A 23,292-nucleotide genomic window follows, 5' to 3' on the forward strand; every position below is an offset into this window, starting at 1 on the left:
TGAATCATGTACTTGCCTCACTAACTTACGGCGGCGTAGCTTAAATTCCTTAAGCTACGCCGCCGCAAAGTTACGCCAACGTACCTGAATCTACCTATAAAACTGGAAAGTGCAAAATCTGATGCAGCTGTGCATAGTAACCATTCAGCCTCGAACCATTTTGCAGCTAAAAGGACCTGGCCACTTTTTGCGTTCCGGCACTTCGTCGCTTTAACTGACAATTGCGCGATCGTGCGACGTGGCTCCCAAACAAAATTGACGTCTTTTTTGCCCCACAAAATAGAGCTTTCTTTTGGTGGTATGTGATCACCTCTGCGGTTTTTATTCTTTGCGCTATAAACAAGAATAGAGCGACAATTTTGAAAAAAAAAATCAATATTTTTTACTTTTTGCTGTAATAAATATCCCCAAAAAATATCTAAAAAAAAAAGCTTTCCTTAGTTTAGGCCGATATGTATTCTACATATTTTTGGTAAAAAAAAAATTAAAAATTGCAATAAGCGTTTATTGGTTTGCGCAAAAGTTTAGCGTTTACAAAACAGGGGATATTTTATGGCATTTTTATAAAAATAAATATCGGCAAAAATGTCGGCAATCAGTGATTTTTTCCGTGACTGCAACATTATGGCGGACACATCAAGCACTTTTGACACATTTTTGGGACTATTGTCATTTTCACAGCGATCAGTGCTATAAAAATTCACCGTTTACTGTGAAAATGACACTGGCAGTGATGACATTAACCACTAGATGGCGCTGTAGGGGTTAAGTGTTCCCTGCATAGTGTTTCTTACTGTAGATGGATGGGCTCCGTGTCACATGACACTGATCTCCACTCCGAGTACACGGAGCCAAGATCAATCTCATCGTCACTAGTCAGAGCGGGGAGATGCTTGTTTACACAAGCATCCCCCCACTCTATACCTCCGTGAGACTATCACGGGGATCCCCGTGGCGATTAAGTCCATGGGACCCGGGGTCCAACTCCCGGGGATGGCGGCAGGGTCGCGAGCGCGCCACTGGCGACGCGCAACCACACGGACAAGCATTTAAAGGGGACGTACAGGTACGTTGATATGCCTGTCCGCGCCAGTCTGCTGACATATATGGGCAGGAGGCGGTCCTTAAGCGGTTAAGCTTGTTCAATTAAGCTTTGACAAAAAACCTGGAAGCTGATGGTTTCTACGCAGAGCACCACATTTTGTACTTTCCAGTTTTAGTAAATCAATCCCAATCTTTTGACTCTCCCCACCTCAGTGACTGGCACCGACATCATCTGGCATCAATGACCCCCCCCCCAATGAACATTTCATCAAACCAAACTTTCACATTTGAAACAGCACCGCTCTCTGAAAAGTGGGCAGAGAGAATATGCATTCACTTCTAACGGCACGTTAGTCTTTATGTGCAGTATATTCTTTTTATTATTTATACAAGATTTATATAGCGCCAACAGCAGCTTTACAATATGAGGGCAGATGGTACAATTACAATACAGGAGGGCCCTGCTCATTAGAGCTTACAATCCAAAAGCGGGGGTCAAAGTGATACAAAAAAAAAAAAAAAAAAAAAAAAGGTAATAAGCGTAGGGGATAAGCTGATGGAGAACATAAAAGTACAAATGTTAGGTGGAGGCAGGAAAAAATTTCAGGGATCGCCAAAATTGGACAGAGTATGAGATAGACAGATTGGGGAAGGGAGCTCCATAAGATGGGAGCGGCTCGGCAGAAGTCCTGGAGGCAAGCTGATCTTAGGGTAAAAAAAAAAAAAAAAAAAAAAAGAAGTGAAGTATGTTTTAGTTTATCATAATTATCTTGGCGGATGGAACATCCGACCAATGCTACAGCTGTCCCCAGGCGTTTCTGCACTGAGAACCGAGCCACCGAACACTGCAGATGGCTCGGTTATCACTCCTCCCCAACAGTCAGTATCACTCCTGGTCCGCTTCTCTACGCTCATTGGAGTGATAAGCTGTGGAGGGGCGGGGAGCGGCCCTTTCTGCGGCTCGCTGAGACTGCCATCAATCAAGGCAGCTGGCAGATCCAGACTTGGGAAGTCGGGATGACGCAGTGCCTTAAAGCGGGAGTTCACCCAATTATATATTTTTTTATCTTTTCCCCTTAGATTGAGGCTCATTTTGTCTAGGGGAATCGGCTAGTTGTTTTAAAATCGAAGCTGTACTTACCGTTGTAGAGAGCGATCTTCTCCGCCGCTTCTGGGTATGGGTCTTCAGGAGTGGGCGTTCCTATTTTGATTGACAGACTTCCGACAGGCTTCCTACGGTCGCATCCATCGCGTCACGAGTAGCCGAAAGAAGCCGAACGTCGTGCGGCTCTATACTGCGCACCAACGTTTGGCTTCTATCGGAAAATCGTGACGCGATGGATGCGACCGTCGGAAGCCTGTCGGAAGACTGTCAATCAAAATAGGAACGCCCAGTCCCGCAGCCCATACCCGGAAGTGGCGAGGAAGATTGCTCTCTACAACGGTAAGTACAGCTTCGATTTAAAAACAACTAGCCGATTCCCCTAGACAAAATGAGCCTCAATCTAATGTTAAAAAAAATGTTAGTTCCGGGTGAACCTCCACTTTAAACTAATGGCAGTGACATCAGCAGAGAGCAGACTTCAGACCGCTCTCCGCTGAAAATGGGTCACAGGAGTGCAAAAGGTGAGGAACGTGGCGGCAGCAGGTGAGTGGATGCCCGCTAACAGGAGCTGCCATGATGGATCCGAAATGACAGGTGCTCTTTAAATGTAATGACTCATTCTTGCTGGTAGTTAGAATCTTTAATATTTGGAAACAAAATTAAGGTTTCCTATTTAGAAAAATAAGCTGTCAGGTTAGTAAAACAGCGATATCAGAACCGATTCAATCATACAGTTAGATACATACATACATAGATTTGATCACCAATGGGAAACAAGAATATTCCTGAACTTTCTTTTACCTTATGGTAACTGTGAAATTGTGTAAACGCATCAACGCAGTGCATGTTATCTCAGCTTGCAGAGCTTGGATTCATTGGATGAGTTTACCAAAAATGTAACTATTGCAAAATTTACAGCCTCATGCTATGCTGAATAAACAAAATTATTAACCACTTAAGGACCCCTTCACACCGATATACGTCGCAGAATGGCACAGCTGGGCACATCAACGTACCTGTACATTGCCCTTTAAGCCAAGCCATGGGGTCGCGCGGGCAAGCAACCAGGTCCGAAGCACCGCGGGACTCGGACCCGATCACCGATGGAGTCCCGCAATCGGTCCCCGGAGCTGAAGAACAGGGAGAGCGGTGTGTAAACACAGCTTCCCCGTTCTTCACTGTGGCGGCGTCATTGTGTTTCCCTATAAAAGGAAACACGCGATCAAGCAATGACGTCACACCTACGGCCACAACCCCCTACAGTTAGAAACAGAGATGAGGTCACACTTAACCACTAGGGGGCGCTGAAGGGGTTAACTCCCAACCTGCAAATGTCATTCACAGTAAACAATGCATTTTTAATGCATTTTTTGCTATGAAAATGACAATGGTCTCAAAATTGTGTCAAAATTGTCCGATGTGTCCGCCATAATGTCGCAGTCAGAAAAAAAAAAAGAAAAAAAAAAAGCGCTGATCGCCGCCATTAGTAGTAAAAAATAAATAATTAAATAACAATGCAATAAAACTATACCTTATTTTGTAAACGCTATAAATATTGCGCAAACCAATCGATAAAAACTTTTTGCGATTTTTTTAACCAAAAATAGGTAGAAGAAGACGTATTGGCCTAAACTGAGGACATTTTTTTTATTTTTGGGGGATATTTATTATAGCAAAAAGTAAAAAATATTGAATTTTTTTCAAAATTGTCGCTCTATTTTTGTTTATAGCGCAAAAAATAAAAACCGCAGAGGTGATCAAATACCACCAAAAGAAAGCTCTATTTGTGGGAAAAAAAAGGACGCCAATTTTGTTTGGAAGCCACGTCGCACGACCGCGCAATTGTCAGTTAAAGCAACACAGTGCCGAATCGCAAAAACTGGCCGGGTCCTTTAGCTGCCTAAAGGTCCGGGTCTTAAGTGGTTATTGTATCTTAAATAGAAAATACTAGATTTTTACTCCAAAGGCATTTATCAAAATAAATCTGATAAAAATCCCCCAAAAAATGGATTTAAATCAAACAAGTCTGTTTAAATCATTGATTTTTATCCACCCTTGTTAATGGAAGCAATTAGTGCGTTTAGACTAATTTATACCGATTTTTCTACCTTTAGCGCAGCAATTTTATTTTATTTTTTAAAGATATCTACCTATCCTAGCACAACAAATTTCTACCCTGGTATCTGTTGCAATGCTCGCTTGGCAGCAACAGTGGAGCAGGCAGCATTATTCCCAACCTTTTACACTTCTACATAGAAGAATGTTAGACTAGTACACAAAAATAATCTCCAACAGGTTTCAGAATCCCCTCTGTGCACTAACTACTGCCTTGGACTGCCTGAGGAACTAATTTCTTGCACTTAAGAAGGGAAGAAACAGTCTGATAAGCGCAAGCAAGGCTCAAAATCAGGAGTGGAGTTTGCCATTATCGAGCCGCTTATAGGTAGCCTAAGGAAATTATTTTCCATTTTGTGGAATTCTTGGATACAAGGTAAAGCACGGACAATCTTCACCAGTATCTGATGGTTCTGGTAGATTATAAACACATTATTACTCTGAGCTAAAGAGTGAAAATGCGATATTTATAGCTAAAAATATATATATTACACACATACATACATATATATATATAAATATAAATATAAAACTCAACGTGTGTATGTATGTTCCAGCATCACGTCCAAACGGCTAAAGATATTAACATGAAACTTGGCACACATGTTACTTATATGTCAGCAACAAACATAGGATAGGTGGTTTAACCCTTACCCACCCCCATTTGCCATGGTCGGGGTTTTCCTTTAAAGTCCCATTCAACTCTATGGGAAATACATGTTACTTCATAACTTCCAAACGTACTGTAGATATTTCCATAACACTTGGTCACATGTTACTTATATGTCCACTTAAACTATAGGATAGTTAATTTATCCCTTAACTACCCCCATTTGTGAGGGTCGGGGTTTTTGTTTAAAGTCCTATGCAAATCAATGGGAAATGTATGTTCCCACATAACTTCTGTACGCCTGGAGATATTTCAATAATACCTGCTACACATATTACTTATATGCCAAATAAAAATATATGACAGTTAAATTAACCCTTACCTACACCCTTATATAAAATATGGGTATATTTATATTACTATGATTTTCCTCCCCAAAAGGTTAAGATAGGAAGACCGGGCAACGCCGGGTATTCAGCTAGTATGTATGTGTGTATATATATATATATATATATATATATATATATATATATATATATATCTCTCGAGTGTACTGCGCTCGGTATACGTCGGCGGAGGCTTCAAACTGAGCGCGGGAAGCGGGGATTCGACATGAAGACAGAGCGGGAGAAGCCGGGAGGATACCACCGAGGCCACAGACGGACGCCGGACCGGACGAGGCCGCCGGGCAAGACACCAAAACTGTAAGTAGTAAAAATGTTTTTTTATAGAATTTTAGGGTCAAAATTATGGGTGCGCGCTATACGCCGGAGCGCGCAATACCCTGATAAATACGGTATATATTTTTTTTTTTTCAATTACCATATATACCCGAGTATAAGTCGACCCGAATATAAGCCGAGGCACCTTATTTTACCAAAAGTAAACTGGGAAAACGTATTGACTCAAGTATAAGCCTAGGTGTCCATGCGCATGCCTCACTGTGCCCATGACTAGACTGACGTTTATGGAAGGGGTGCCCGGGTTTGAAAAAAAAAAAAAAATTCGATGCTCCCCAGCCGTAGGTCCCCCAGACAACAAACACTTGAGGAGAAATGGGGCTACATGTGTGCCAAGTTCCAGGGTCCAGTGGACCTACGACCGTCCGGTACCGGGTCCCCAAAGTCACCGGAGAAATTACCGTTTAACATGGGAGTCTATGGAAGGGGTGCCTTTGAAAAATAGGTGCTCCCCGGCCAAAGGTCCCCCGGACAAAAAACTTTGCACACTTGTAGAGAAAGAGTGGGGCTACATGTGTGCTAAGTTTGGGGACCAAAGTCCGGGAGATCAGGTGCAAAAAGGTGACTTGAGTATAAGCCGGGGGGGGAATTTTCACCACAAAAAAAAAATGTGCTGAAAAACTCGGCTTTTACGGAAATATATTTAGATTTTGGCTTTACTTTTGTTATATGAATATATATATATATATATATATATATATATATATATATATATATATATATATATATATAGTGTTTGTATGTGCAAGCTGTATTTCTTGTCTAAATTACCCCGTTTCGTCTGGAGGATGAACACAATACCTTTGATATGGAAGATTTAACACGATCAATCAAACTCTTAACTTGGTGAGGCTGTGAGCTTATCATCAGGTATAGAGTTACAGTGTTTCGTGCCTAAGGGCATTGGTGTTCAGCATATGAAACTGGTAAATCATACTCTGTCAGCTGATCGATGGTTAGAGCGGTAAATTGACTGAGGACATTCCAGGGCATCTAGCAAACCTAAATCCAAATACCAAACAAGGATAATTAAATTGAAAAGGGCAAACCTTCCAGAGCAGAGAAAAATGGCACAAAACCAGAAGTAAAAACCTGTTAAAGACTTTATCTTGAAGGAAACAGATTACATATTCTTAGACTGATTTTATGTATGGGCGTGTGGTGTCTATTTTTACAAGGTCTATATTCCAAAGACATAACAATAGCATTATAAACATGAAAGTCATAGACCACCACCCAGAAAGCGGTCTAAAGAAGGAAAAAAGTCGAAAGATTAAAAATTTGGGTGGAGAGACACAAACCCATAGCAAATCTGTGCAACCCCACCAACATGTGCTAGTTGCAGTTAAAGCTGAACATGAATTAAAGTGATATTAAAAATCTAGTGTTTTTTGGTTTAAAATTAGCAAACATTTTATACTTGCCTGCTCTGTGTAATGGTTTTTCACAAAGCAGCCCCAATCCTCCTCTTCTCTGGTCCCTTTGCCAGCATTTCTGCCCCCACAGCTAGCAGCTTGCTCTGGGGGCACCTGAGCCGAGCCACTGCTCTGTATGTCCATTCAGACACAGAGTCAGGGCTCAGCCCCATTCCCCCCTCTCTCCTCAATGGCTCTCCTCATTGGCCAATGGTGCCCAATGCTGTGTCTCAGCCAATGAGGGAGAGTCCCAGGACAGCTGAGGCTCATGCAACATGGCTGGATGCACATAGTTTTTTTTTTATCTTAAAGCAGTTTTCCAGTCGCAAAAAAATAAATTAAAAATGTTTAAGTCAGCAGCTACAAACACTGTAGCTGCCGACTTTTAATAAGGACACTTACCCGTTCAGGGAGCACGCGATGTCGTCCCCCGAAGCCGATCTGTCCATCGGATCGGGTGCAGCCACCACCATTGTAACTAAGGGAAATCGGCAGTGGACCCTTCACCACAGGTTTTCTACAGTGCATGCGCGAGTGGCACGGCGCTTCCTGAAGGGCTCTGTTGTCTGTGGACTTGTGTGTGTCCCAGAAGGCAGCGGGCGAGCAGCAGGAAATGACGGCCTGAAGGTACACAAGGTACTTCCATAAAAAGGTAGAAAGGAAAAAGAAAAGGAAAAAAAAAAATAGCCAAAAACTAGTGGTGGAGGGGGAAGTTTTTCCTTTAAGATCTAGTTGAAAAAGTGGATGGAACTCCACTTTAATGCAAAGAATGCATTAAAACGGAGGTTCACACAAAAAGTGAACCTCCGCTTTTCGGAACCCTTCCCCCCTCCGGTGTCATATTTAGCACCTTTCAGGGGGGTGCAGATACCTGTATAATACAGGTATTTGCACTCACTTCCGGGCATAGATATCCGCAGAATCTCCAGATAATCTATGCCACCCTCCTCCCCCACCGCTGTCTTCTGGGAGCTAAAAGACAGGAGGGACCATTTTGATTGCGCAGCGCGACTTGCGCATTCGCAGTAGGAAACCGAGAAGTGAAGACGCAAGGCTTAATTTCCTGATTCCCTTAGCGAAGATGGCGGGGGCAACATCCGAGGACCGAGACACTCGTCACCCTTGGGTGCCGACTTTGCGGGCGCACTGGACAGATAAGCGCCCATATTTTAAAAGTCAGCAGCTGCAGTATTTGTAGCTGCTGGCTTTAAAATATATATATATAATTTAGGCGAAACTCCGCTTTAATATATAAAACCTTCTGCTTTTAGAACCACTTTAAGCAGCTCTGTATTCATTAAAGCGCAACTAAACTCACTCAAAACGTATCTAATCCTTATATTGCTAGCATTAGTAAAAAGATAAAAAAGGTACATCATATTTACTTATTTTAAACTTTTGATTTACATTTCTTTAGTTGCTTCCTGGTTCCAAGGCCACAATTATGTCATACATCCCAGGAGGCTTCATGGACTTTTGTTTTTTTTCTTCATCTAAAAAGGGGGGCTCTCTCAGTAAGGCCCCTTTCACATTGGGCAGCGGAGGTGCATTGACGGTATAGCGGCGCGATTTTTAGTGCCGATATACCGTCGTATTTACTGTGATAGTCGGCCGCAGAGGCGCATTGCCGGCGGTATTACCACGGTTTCCCATTGATTTCTCTTTTTTCTGGGGGATTTCAATGGGAAGGAGCGGTTAACACCCCGCTCCTATACCGCTCCAAAGATGCGGCTAGCAGGACTTTTGGAGCGGTCCTGCTAGCGCACCGCTTCAGTGTGAAAGCCTTCAGGCTTTCACATTGAAAACTACAGGGCGCGATTTTTTCAGGCGGTATAGCAGCGCTATAGTGCTAAACCGCCCGGAAAAACGTGTCAGTGTGAAAGGGGCCTTAAGCACACCCTCCTGCTTGCATGCCTGAGCCAACAGCAGATTAATTGCCAGAAGTAAATGCGACACGTATCATATGCTCAGCCAATAACAGGTTAGGAGAAGAACAGTTCTGTACCTGTTATTTAAAGATCTCTACGACTAAGCATGAGCAGGTGAAACGCGTTAGGGGGTGTGGCTTAGGAGGAGGTGAAGCTGAAGCCTTTCTGACATATTAGAAACCGGGACAGCGGTCTGGTCTACACTTCCACTTTTCTTTCTGCGTTGCCTATCCAGTAAGATGGCCCCCTATGAAGTCAGCACCCAACAAAGATGGACATGGTAGAGCTTTGGTTTGATGAGTTTTTACTCAATCTAAAGTGGTTTGTAAAGTTGCTGCCAATTTAGGAAAAATAAGATGTGAAAATAAAATAAAAATTAAACACTGCATTGCAGCTTTTAGGCATACTGTTCATAAAAAAAAAAACACAACAATTAAGTCAACAGAAATGCAGAGTTGATCCTGTAATCGAGATCCAAAATAAATATTCCGGGAGAAGTCACTTCTACTTCAAGCTGTTTACCCAAGCACATTTTACAATCTGTTGCAGCACTGCGATCTTTCCCTGAGTGCGAAATGTGTGAAGTGTTGCAGAATTAGACTACTAAACATGAATTACTGCATTCATAACTTGTGAAAACCACTTCGCTCAGTGCTGAATAATCACAACTCCTAAAATAAGTCAGGATCTGTTGTACGTAGTAGACGGTTATACAAAATATTAACTTCACTAAACAAAAACTATTCCTATAGTTTCTAGAAGGCAGAATGTTTTAAAATTTCTTAATTATAACCCATAAAAGTTATGTTTCTGAAGATGCAAGTGAAGCCAATATGGAAATTGCCTGACCCCCTGAACAATTTACTGTCACCCCACTTATAGCCACAAAATAAAAAATAATTAAAAAGGTGAATCCCACACTGGGGGACAGTGTCTAATAGCGGACTTCTTCCCTTTGACGATCTCTAACGGACCTGAAACCTGCCCAATCGTATGCTCTTTAGGTACCTCCAACTCAGACACGCATTCCAGGCTCAATTTCCACAAAACCTTAGGTTAAAGTTGCATGCTGAAGAAACCTTGCTGAAGGCCTCAGAAATGGAGGGAAACTTTATCTGTCCTCTACTCCATCCTGGCAGGATTGGATACCTCAAAAGTTTCCCAGGTGTTCTCGGCATGACAGGCGGACATCCCGACACTGGCCAACGACGACGACTGGGAAGAGGGCATCCAACAATATATCCCATTAATGATATTGGCCAGAGACCATCTCAGGCAGCTGAAATTTCCACATCGGGTTTATTATTCTCCCGAAAGATTAGCTAGACTATACCCTGACAGACAACCGGCATGCCATAGGTTGGTACTGCCCGCAACTGAGGTCTTTCTGGACGGGGGTGGTGGAGGCAATAAACTCCATAGATAAATTGCTGGTTCCCTGCGATCCAATACCCCTACTGTTGGGTATGTGCGATATGTTGGAGGCCCCACAATCTAAGAAGTGTGAGGGGTTAGCCCGGCAGTGGGTGTGGGTGACCCCCTGGAAGGGTTCAGCACACAAAAAACATTTGGCACTGCAGACAGTGGTAGGAGGAAAACAAAAAGGTGCGTTTTGATTTGAACTATATGCAAATAAAAATATGACAGAAAACAAAAGAGATACAAAAATAAATGTTGTTCAACTTGACCTGCTCGCTATAAAACGTTGGTGTCCCTAACTAACAACTGGGTACAGCCTTGTGCTGCCCCAGTCCCTGCCTCCCTGCTGTTTTAGGCTCTGTTCACACCTAGGCATATATACGCCTGAAGCGCGACGCCGCAGCAGCCCCTAATACGCTGGAGGGATGATTTTACATTGCCCTCTATGGAGATGGTTCACATCTCCACGCCGAACGCCGCACGCCTGAAGCTCAAAACAAGTCCCGGAACCTTTTTTCCAGGCGGCTTCGGCGTTTGGCATAGGAGATATGGACCTGGGGTTAGGCTGCATTCACAATAGCGGCGTTTTGTCGCCGCAAATTGCGGTACAAAACACTGCAATTTGTCGCCGCAATTCGCGGGACAAAACGCCGCGATTAGGTACGCCAAGGTGTGAATGCGGCCTTAAATCTCTTAGCAATAGCCACACAGGCTTGGTCTCACCGCACAGACATCACACTCCCCAGACTATCCACACAGATCTGGTTCCAGGTTGGAGCCTCTCTCTTAGCATGCTGGGAGTTTTTGTAGAGGACCCAACAAGCCCACCTGATACAGCTGGACTCATCAAGTCCTCCCAGCACTCCCCCTAGAGGTACAAACTGGCATAAAGCCTGAACCTAGGATAGATTATATATATATATATATATATATATATATATATATATATATATATATATATATATATATATATATATATATATATATATATTATATATATGGTTTTCCTCCGTCTGCAGAATCGGAGGATTGCGGACCCGGATGAGATCGGCTATCAGCAGATGTTCATCCGCTGACACCCGGATGGATGAAAAAGCGGACATAAAGTCCACATGTGTGAAAGAGCCCAAAATCAACTTCAAGGCCCCCAGCCAAATATACACTGACTCTGGGACAATTTACAATCAAGATACCCTTGAAACAGCCAAATAACTCTTAATTTGCTACTGCCTTAAATTAAAATCGGGAAGGGCCCAACCCATTATTCACCAAAACTGTTTACAGCCACTGTCTTCAAAGGCCCCAGACCCCCTGCCTCGGCCCGCCAAGTCCTAAGTGCATGCTGGATGCCCTCCTGTAAGCCTAAAAACCACGTCAATCTTAATCGCGTTAAGGTGAATGCCGCCATCATGTAAGTACAAACAAGTATCAGGGTGGATAGAAATGGAGCTTAGTTATGTAGCACTAGGCTGTATATTCTGCAATATTTACATTTTTGGTAAACTCATTCAATAAATCTAAGCTCTACAAGTTGAGATTACATGCGCTGCATTCACACAATTTCACAGTAACCATGAGATAAAACAAAGTTGAAGAATATTCCTTTATCCCATTGTTTAGAAAATATACAGTACAGACCAAAAGTTTGGACACACCTTCTCATTCAAAGAGTTTTCTTTATTTTCATGACTATGAAAATTGTAGATTCACACTGAAGGCATCAAAACTATGAAGTAACACATGTGGAATTATACATAACAAATAAGTGTGAAACAACTGAAAATATATTTCATATTCTAGGTTCTTCCACCTTTTGCAGCAGACACATCTCTAGGACTGGTAAGAGGAGACTGTGTGAATCAGGCCTTCATGGTAGAATATCTGCTAGGAAACCACTGCTAAAGAAAGGCAACAAGCAGAAGAGACTTGTTTGGGATAAAGAACACAAGGAATGGACATTAGACCAGTGGAAATCTGTGCTTTGGTCTGATGAGTCCAAACTTGAGATCTTTGGTTCCAACCCCCGTGTCTTTGTGCGACGCAGAAAAGGTGAACGGATGGACTCTACATGCCTGGTTCCCACCGTGAAGCATGGAGGAGGAGGTGTGATGATGTGGGGGTGCTTTGCTGGTGACACTGTTGGGGATTTATTCAAAATTGAAGGCATACTGAACCAGCATGGCTACCACAGCATCTTGCAGCGGCATGCTATTCCATCCGGTTTGCGTTTAGTTGGATCATCATTTATTTTTCATCAGGACAATGACCCCAAACACACCTCCAGGCTGTGTAAGGGCTATTTGACCAAGAAGGAGAGTGATGGGGTGCTGCACCAAGTGACTACCTCTTGAAGCTCATCAAGAGAATGCCAAGAGAATGCCAAGCAGTAATCAAAGCAAAAGGTGGCTACTTTGAAGAACCTAGAATATGAAATATATTTTCAGTTGTGTCACACTTTTTCGTTATGTATAATTCCACATGTGTTACTTCATAGTTTTCATGCCTTCAGTGTGAATCTACAATTTTCATAGTCATGAAAATAAAGAAAACTCTTTGAATGAGAAGGTGTGTCCAAACTTTTGGTCTGTACTGTATGTACACTGCAAACTGTATGAATTGCTTCGGATATCGCTGGTTTACTAAACTGACAGCTTATTATTCTAAATAGGAAACCTTAATTTTGTTTGCAAATCTTTAAAGACTAACTCCCAGCAAGAGTAAGCCCTTACATTTAAAGAGCACCTGTCATTCAGATCCATCGTGGCAGCGCCCGTTAACGGTCATCCATTCACCTTCTGCTGCCACGTCCCTCTACTTGTTGCGTCACTGCCGCATCACCAGCCGTCCCATTAAAGTGAATGGGAATGTCGGTGAGTCAACAGCGGGTCAGAGGAGCCGCTGCGGGACAGAGATGACAGTTGTTCTTAAAAAAAAAATTAGGTTTTAAAATTGAGGTGATTTAAATCAAATCCACCCTGCTTAATGAGATCTTATAATTCTTCAACAACTGTTACATATTCACCATCAGTGAAATCAGGAATGTTATTCGATTCTTTTTTTTTCTTTTTTTGAATCATTGTGATACATTCTTGTAAGGATGAAAGTGAATATGTAACAAGTGTTAAAGATAAAATTTGATGTGCATACAGTAGAGCTGCACGATTAATCGTGAAAAATCGAAATCGCCATCTTTTTCCTTTCCCTATCTTCAAAACAGCATTTCACGATCTTTCTAACAAGCGCAGAGAGTTCTCGCAGCTGAAAAAACAAAAGGCAGCCTGCCAAGTTTTTATACACTCGAATAAGTGGAAACAAAGTAGCTTTTCGTTCTTTTATCAAAAGGAAAGAACTGTGTTTAACCATTTAAACTTTAAATGGTTAAACACAGTTCTTTCCTTTTGAATTTTAAAGGCTAAACATTTTCTGACATTTGTTGCTTACAAGTAAAAAAATCATTATTTTCTGCTAAACATGATTATATATATATATATATATATATATATATATATATATATATATATATATATATATATATATATATTTATTTATTTATTTTTTATTTATTTTTTTTATTTTTTTAGCAGAGACCCCAGAGAATAAAATGGCAGTTGTCACAATAATTTATGTTACACCGTATTTGCGCAGCGGTTTTTCAAACTCATATTTGAAAAAATACACTTAAATAAAAAAAAAACAGTAAAGTTAGTCCAATTTTTTTGAATAATGTGAACGAAGACGTTACATGGCAAGAATCGTGATCTTTATTCCAAGCAAAAAAATAAATTAAAAAAACGCGATTCTCATTTTAGCCAGAATCGTGCAGTTCAAGCATACAGGTAAATGTCTGTGCAACGTTTTGGGGCAGAAAGCAGCATGTAACGAAAAACCAAGCCCTTGACACCATAAGGAAAACTGAGAGGTGACAATACCTATTAGCGAACTCAATCCACCGTCTCTCTTTACCTCCCTCTTCTGTATAAATTCATTCAAAAATAGCTCTGCGGATCGCGGCACTCACGACACTTTTTTATTCACAACATTACAAGTGAATATATTTCCGCTTGAGGAAAATAAATTGGCCTCTTGAGGGATTGTTTGGTGAAAGATGAATCTATCTTTCTCTACGTTTCCCTCCCCGAACGAAATTCAGGGAGGAATTGGAAGATGAATTCTATAATGGACATTATAATCAAGCGCTGCTCATTATAGGTACAGAGACACGTTTAATAGCTCATAACCCCCGGAGGAATTTAATGGGGACCCGTCCTCCTAGATCATGCGCTAAAAATACTTCATTAAACCTTGCTATTGAACCTGAGTGAATGAAGTCCATTTTGCAGCGCGATGAAAGAGGACAGCGACTAGGAAAATTACATTTAAGTTAAGGATTGCATTAACCTCTGCCGTACTGGAGCCATCTACAACGCCAAGAGCCGCCACACTTGTGAGCCACAGGAAAAAAAAAAAAAAAGACGGTGGCCTGTGGTTACATTACAGCCACAGGATGTGTGGTTCATTATCAATTTTAATTTATAAAACTATCCAACGGCCATGTAGTGGACACACCATTCCTTAATTATGGACAGATTAGAAAAATTTGCATATTCCTCTACATAACAAAATACCCATCAGGGAACAATGTGTCAAAGTCAGAATTTCACAAAACATTCACATATAAAAGTACTATATATATATATATATATATATATATATATATATATATATATATATATATATATATATATATATATATATATATATATACACACACATATACACACACACATATGCATACATATACACACACACACAGTATCACATTTAAATAACAAAATTCAACAGAGAGAGGACAACCCGCACACCATTCCACTACTCGACACAGTAGTATTAACCACTTGCGGACCGCCGCATGTATATGTACTTCCACAGAATGGCACGTACATGTACGTCCCTGCGGGTCGGGTGCCACGTCGCACGACCGCGCAATTGTCGGTTAAAGCGTGGCAGTGCTGCATCGCAAAAAATGGCCAGGTCATTGAGCAGCCAATTCTTCTGGGGCTGAAGAGGTTAAAGTGGAGGTTCACCCGGAAATATAATTTTTTAATCTTAGATTCATGCTCATTTTGTCTAGGGGAATCGGCTATTTTTTTTTTTTATCGAAGCTGTACTTACCGTTTTCGAGATGCATCTTCTCCGCCGCTTCCGGGTATGGGCTGCGGGACTGGGCGTTCCTATTTTGATTGACAGTCTTCCGACAGGCTTCCGAAGGTCGCATCCATCGCGTCGCGATTTTCCAAAAGTAGCCGAACGTCGGTGCGCAGGCTACTCGTGACGCGATAGATTTGACCGTCGGAAGCCTGTCAATCAAAATGGGAACGCCCAGTCCCGAAGACCATACCCGGAAGTGGCGGAGAAGATCGCTCTCTAAAACGGTAAGTACAGCTTAGATTTTAAAACAACTACCCGACTCCCCTAGACAAAATGAGCCTCAATCTAAGGGTAAAAATGTTTTTATGGGTGAACTCCCGCTTTAATGAACAAGATGAAGTTAGAAGCTACACAGATTCTGAGTGCTCCGGTATTAGTAAATGAACCCCTTAATGTCCACTTTATAAGCTCTGCCAACTTCTCCCAGTCACTGGACCTGCCATGGTCTTATACTCAATCACCATTTATTGATAAAAGTTTTCAAACACCACACATCACAGCTATGAGTAAGCACTGATTGTAGTGCGAAACGTCAGCTGTATGCCCCCATCTTTGCTGTGATGTGTGGCGTTTGAAAACTTTTATCAATAAAAGGCAACCGAGAAGGATTTTCCAGAGTGTGGCTGTCCAAACATTTCTTTCTACTATTACTCAATCACTATTCCTAGAGAACTTTTTTTTTTTTTTTTTTTAATAGCCCATTATTCCCATGCCTTTTATGCTGAAATTCTTATGCCCATTCTCTACTCTCATCTGCCATCACATGCCCAATCACCTGACAAAATGATGCCCCTAGGCCAAATCTACAGGATTTGGAAGTCTTCATACACTCCAGTAAATCTCTACAATAAACCCTCATCACGTTTCGTCCATCTATAAAAGGAAGCTTGAAACACGGTTCCCTTCACTCATTGAACCCCCCCCCCCCCCATGTAATCATTATACTGAATGTGCCCAGGAAATACTGTTTCCTTCCATATAGGTAGTTTGTACCCAAAAAATGTTACCTCCCCAATATTATCAGTCAATACCTTCATCCATACCAGTGGTTCCCAAACTGTGGCCTGAGTGCAGCCCTTTGCATGCCTTCATCCAACACTTGGGAATTCCTCCCACAGGTCTGAAGTGCCATTCCTCCCACTGACACCGACGGGGTACCATTCTTCCCACTGACACCAACGACGGGGTACCATTCCTCCCACTGACACCAACGACGGGGTACCATTCCTCCCACTGACACCAACGACGGGGTACCATTCCTCCCACTGACACCAACGACGGGGTACCATTCTTCCCACTGACACCAACGACGGGGTACCATTCCTCCCACTGACACCAACGACGGGGTACCATTCCTCCCACTGACACCAACGACGGGGTACCATTCCTCCCACTGACACCAATGATGGTGCACTACTCCTCCCACTGACACCAACGGTGGGGCCCTATTCCTCCCACATACACCAATGATGGTGCACTATTCCTCCCAAATACACCAACAATGTGGCACTAATCCTCCTTCTACTGACTACAGTCCAGCCCCCCTAAAGTCTAAAGGACATTAAACTGGCCCTTTCAAACTGACCTACACTATCAGTTTGTCACCAAGCCATTCCCCTCTCCCACACATACTACCAACCCATGCCCAAGCAATGCCCTCTTCCCAGGTACTATAAGCCTGTCCCCAAAGAAAGACCTCCTTCCCTCTACACAGGAAATGCGCTCTCATCCAAAATACTTAGGCAATCTCCGCTCTATACTATCCCCTTGTATTCAGGCAAAGCCATTTCCCCTATACTATACACAGGTAATGCCCCTCTCCTCCTGTTCATTATACACAGGTAATGCCCCTCTTCTCCTGTTCACTATACACAGGTAATGCCCCTCTCCTCCTATACACTATACACAGGTAATGCCCCTCTCCTCCTGTACCCTAAACCCAGATAATGCTCTTCTGCTCCTATACCCTAATACACGAGAATGCCCCTCTCCTCCTATACCCAGGTAATGCCCCTCTCCTCCTATACCCTAAACCCAGATAATGCCCCTCTCCTCCTACACCCTAAACCCAGATAATGCCCCTCTCCTCCTATACCCTAAACCCAGGTAATGCCCCTCTCCTCCTATACCCAGGTAATGCCCCTCTCCTCCTATACCCTAAACCCAGATAATGCCCCTCTCCTCCTATACCCTAAACCCAGATAATGTCCCTCTCCTCCTATACACTATACCCAGATAATGCCCCTCTCCTCCTATACCCTAAACCCAGATAATGCCCCTCTCCTCCTATACCCTAAACCCAGATAATGTCCCTCTCCTCCTATACACTAAACCCAGATAATGTCCCTCTCCTCCTATACACTAAACCCAGATAATGTCCCTCTCCTCCTATACACTATACCCAGATAATGCCCCTCTCCTCCTATACACTAAACCCAGATAATGTCCCTCTCCTCCTATACACTACACCCAGATAATGCCCCTCTCCTCCTATACACTACACCCAGATAATGCCCCTCTCCTCCTATACACTACACCCAGGTAACGCCCCTCTCCTCCTATACACTACACCCAGGTAACACCCCTCTCCTCCTATACACTACACCCAGATAATGCTCCCTCTCCTCTCTACGGAGGCAGTCTATACCCAGGTAATGCCCCTCTCCTTTCTATGGTGACTGTCCATACCCAGGCAATGCTCCCTCTCCGCTCTATGGTGACAGTCTATGCCCAGGCAATGCTCCCTCTCCTCTCTATGGTGACAGTCTATATTGGGTTGCCACCCGTCCGGGAATCACCCGGACAGTACGGGTTTTGAAACATGTGCCCGGGTCTCTGACCGTCAGACCAGTCAGTGGCTCCCTGTGCCCGAAACTGCTGCCACGGCCGTGTGCATCTCAAGATCGGTCCGCTTGACTTATGCTCCTACTTCCTGAATGCGACTACGAGCACCTCTCTATCTACACAACCCCCCCCCCGCACCTCTGTCCGCTCTGTGTGCTGCAGATGGGACACAGAGGCTCCATGTTGCCAGGTACTCTCCTTTGGTTGGCTGCAGAAAAGACAAGGAGGTGGGGTTGAAGGCGGAGCCTCCCCATTCCCTGCTGCTCTGTTGGAAAGTGTACAGAGATCGTGCTGAGACTGGAGCTCAGCTTGTAAGGTCAGTTTTTGCCATGTTAGTATGTCAGTACTCTCACCTCCCCCCCACCATACACTATACATACATACATACATACAGTCCTCACCACTTTCCCCCCACCATACACTATACATACAGTTCTGCCGCCCCCCCTCCCATATACTATCCATCCATATAGTTCTCACCCCCATACACCATACATATATACATACATATATTCAGCCCCCCCCCCCATATATACAGTTCCCCCCCATACACCATCCATATATACAGTCCCCCCATATATACAGTTCTCCTCCCCATAAACCATCCATATATGCAGTTCTCACCGGGTGACACCGTCCACTGCCCAACTGACAACGTCCACTGCCCCACTGACACCGTCAACTGTCTTACTGACACCATCCACTGCCCTTTCTGACACCGTCCACTGCTCTACTGGCACCATCCACTGCTCTACTGGCACCATCCACTGCTCTACTGGCACCATCCACTGCTCTACTGGCACCATCCACTGCTCTACTGGCACCATCCACTGCTCTACTGGCACCATCCACTGCTCTACTGGCACCATCCACTGCTCTACTGGCACCATCCACTGCTCTACTGGCACCATCCACTGCTCTACTGGCTAACAGTGTCCACTTTTAAGGTAGGCTAGTTTTATATTTTAACTGACTTTTTTTTAATAATCAAATCATATTTTATGGTAACACTAATGCTTTTGTTTTATTTAACCATGGCCCTTTAAGTCCTCCCCCCCACTGTTAATGCACCTCTCTTTGGGTAAACCAAAAGGTGTCCCAGGTATTTTACAATCCTATAGCGTGTACTACAAAAAAATTGCTGTGCGTCGCGAAAGTGTTCGGCTTGACGAAAAGGTGGAAACCCTAAGTCTATATCCAGGTAATGCCACTCTCCTCTCTATAGTGACAGTCTATACCCAGGCAATGCTCCCTCTCCTCCTATACACTATACCCAGGTAATGCCCCTCTCCTCTCTATGGTGACAGTCTATACCCAGGTAATGCTCCCTCTCCTGTCCTCTCTATGGTGACAGTCTATATCCAGGTAATGCCCCTCTCCTCCTATACACTATACCCAGGTAATGCTCCCTCTCCTCTTTATGATGACAGTCTATACCGAGGCAATTCCCCTCTCCTCTCTATGGTGACAGTCTATATCCAGGTAATGCTCCCTCTCCTCTCTATGGTGACAGTCTATACCCAGGTAATGCCCCTCTCCTCTCCTCTCTATGGTGACAGTCTAAATCCAGGTAATGTCCCTCTCCTCTCTATGGTGACAGTCTATACCCAGGTAATGCCCCTCTCCTCTCTATGGTGTCAGTCTATACCCAGGTAATGCCCCTCTCCTCTCTATGGTGACAGTCTATACCCAGGCAATGCCCCTCTCCTCTCTATTGTGACAGTCTATACCCAGGTAATGCCCCTCTCCTCTCCTCTCTATGGTGACAGTCTAAATCCAGGTAATGTCCCTCTACTCTCTATCGTGACAGTCTATACCCAGGTACTGCCCCTCTCCTCTCTATGGTGACAGTCTATACCCAGGTAATGCCCCTCTCCTCCTATACACTATACCCAGGCAATGCTCCCTCTCCTCTCTATGGTGACAGTCTATACCCAGGTAATGCCCCTCTCCTCTCTATGGTGACAGTCTATATCCAGGTAATGCCCCTCTCCTCTCTATGGTGACAGTCTAGTCTATACACAGGTGATGCCCCTCTCCTCTCTATGGTGACAGTCTATACCCAGGTAATGCCCCTCTCCTCTCTATCGTGACAGTCTATACCCAGGTAATGCCCCTCTCCTCTCTATGGTGATGGTGACAGTCTATATAGCCCGCATACTCTCCTCACTCACATGATCAGTCCCAGGTCAGGTGAATACAGACAGCAGCATTCCACTTTACGTCAAAACTCCGGGAAAGTGACGTCATTCAAAGTTCGCGCCCGCAGAGCGGAAGTGACGCCTTCCGCCAATCAGCGCTCAGAGAATTGCTTGTACAACGTTACACTGTATCGGAGAGCTGTCTGCCGGAGCTCCGCCCATCGCCCCGCCCATCGCCCCGCCTCTAGGGCTCAGTGTACAGCGGTCTAGGAGGTGTGAGAAGAGACACAGCGCGCGCTGTATACAGAGGAGAGGGGAGATAATATAATATGTATAGAGGACAGAGGAGATAATATTATATATATAGAGGAGACAATATTATACACAGAGGAGATAATATTATATATAGAGATAGAGGAGACAATGAATTATATATATATAGAGAGAGAGAGACGTGACCCCGGACTGTACTGTCTCCATTCCTCTGCATGCGGGGTCAGCCTGCAGTCACTTTGGACTTTATTTTCTAGCAAATCTCCTTACAGAAAATTGCAAATCCATGGGAATATATATATATATATGACATAGCATTAACCTCTTCAGCCCTGGAAGGTTTTACCCCCTATTTTTTGCCATACGGCACTGCGTTATTTTAACTGACAATTACGCGGTCGTGCGACACTGTGCACAAATACAATTGATGTCATTTTTTTCCCACAAATAGAGCTTTCTTTATTTTTTTGCGCTATAAACAAAAAAAAACGCACATTTTTAAAACTATATATAGATTTTTTTTTTACTTTCTGCTATGATAAATATCCAATATATTTTATAGCGTATATTGATTGGTTTACGCAAAAGTTATATAGCCAGATTCAGTAAGACCTGCCTAACGTTAGGCAGGCGTAGCGTATCTCATATACGCTACGCCACCGTAAGTTAGAAAGGCAAGTGCAGTATTCACAAAGCACTTGCGTCCTAAGTTACGGCGGCGTAGCTTAAATGGGCCGGCGTAAGCGCGCCTAATTCAAATTGTGTTGAGGAGGGCGTGTTTTATGTAAATAAACCATGACCCCACGTGAATGACGTTTTGAACGAACGGCGCATGCGCCCTCCGTGGACGTATCCCAGTGCGCATGCATCGGATAGAATGCCTAAGATACGTCGAACACTGCCTACTACGTGAACGTAACTTACGCACAGCCCTATTCGCGTACGACTTACGCAAACGACGTAAAAAGGTATGCTTGTTCCGACGTCCATACTTTGCATGGGCTGCGCCCACCTAGAGACATGCTTTATCTTTACGCCGGCGTATGTCTTATGTAAACGGCGTAACTATGCACCCTAGGATACGACGGCGTAGGAGACTTACGCCGCTCGTATCTAATTTAAGCGTATCTGGTTTCCAGAATACGCTTAAATTTACGACGGCGTAGATTCAGAGCCTGGGTCCTGGCTTTCAAGCTCTGCTGGGCACAGTAGTGTTTACGAGACACTGCGCCTGCATGTTACATGTCACCCATAAACAGCAGGCTCTCATCTCCTAGTGTTTATTTTTTTTGTTTTTTTTTATTGGAATTAAATAAAACTTTGCATGCTTCCCAAAACAAGCTGAAAGCAATGCATATTTGTAAAGCACATGACTGTATGGACATTGTGAGGTCATACCGCTGCTTTATAAATGGGGTCCTTTGGCTCCCTGAATGGAAGATAAAGGAAGAATGCAAGTCTGGATGCTCCGGACTATGACAAAATGAATGGAGTGGGGGTTGGGGTGTCATTTCAACTTTAATAGTATGACATCCTTACGGAAAATGCCTTAAAGCAGTCTTTCTCTATCTACAGTTCATGGTACAGAAGCAGAGGCGGTGCGTCCATAAAGGGTGCAGGACCGCAGCCCCCTCTCTCCTGCACCTGTCTATCACCATAGATAGATTCATGCATTGCATGAATCTATCTATGGTTGCCACTGTTGGGCTCTAAACGGCATTTTAACAGGCGTCCAATCATAGCAGAGGACAGGAAGATGACGGGGGAAGACATCGAGGACTCGGAGGGAGCGTGGAGGACAGCACTGTGACCCGAGACAGGAAAGTGCCGGGCGGGGTACACTGGCAGCATTTGATGGGGCACAGTAGCGGCAATTGATGGGCACACTGGCAGCAAATGATGGGGCACAGTAGTGGCAATTGATGGGGCACAGTAGCGGCAATTGATGGGGCACAGTAGCGGCAATTGATGGGGCACAGTAGCGGCAATTGATGGGGCACAGTAGCGGCAGTTGATGGGCAAGTTGCGGCAATTGATAGGCACACTGGCAGCAATTGATGGGGCACAGTAGCGCCATTTGATGGGGCACAGTAGCGCCAATTGATGGCCACAGTGGCAGCATTTGATGGGGCACACTGGCAGCAATTGATGGGCACACTGGCAGTGCCTAATTGATGGGTACCGTAGCTGCGTTTGATGGCACAGTGGTGGCAATTTATGCGTACAGTGGCTGCATTTGATGGCACAGTAGCTGCGTTTGATGGGCATGGTGGCTGCGTTTGATGGGCACAGTGGCTGCACTTGATGGGCACAGTGGCTGCGTTTGATGGGCTCAGTGGCTGCGCTTGATGGGCACAGTGGCTGCGTTTGATGGGCTCAGTGGCTGCGTTTGATGGGCTCAGTGGCTGCGTTTTATGGGCTCAGTGGCTGCGTTTGATGGGCACAGTGGC

At 43.9% G+C, this 23,292-nt stretch overlaps 1 protein-coding gene across 2 annotated transcripts in view; it reads right to left on the reverse strand.

Annotated features, from left to right (window-relative positions):
• ZRANB3 (zinc finger RANBP2-type containing 3) overlaps nucleotides 1-20,739 on the reverse strand; it is a 382,760-nt gene extending 362,021 nt beyond the window's left edge. For both annotated transcript variants that reach the window (XM_040358099.1, XM_040358098.1), the window contains exon 1: nucleotides 20,603-20,739. The gene's annotated coding sequence lies outside the window, so the exon portion shown is untranslated. The remainder of the gene's footprint in view (nucleotides 1-20,602) is intronic.
• Between the last annotated feature and the right edge of the window lie 2,553 nt (nucleotides 20,740-23,292).

Source organism: Rana temporaria, chromosome 6 (assembly GCF_905171775.1).
Source record: "Rana temporaria chromosome 6, aRanTem1.1, whole genome shotgun sequence".
Taxonomy (NCBI): Eukaryota; Metazoa; Chordata; class Amphibia; order Anura; family Ranidae; genus Rana; species Rana temporaria.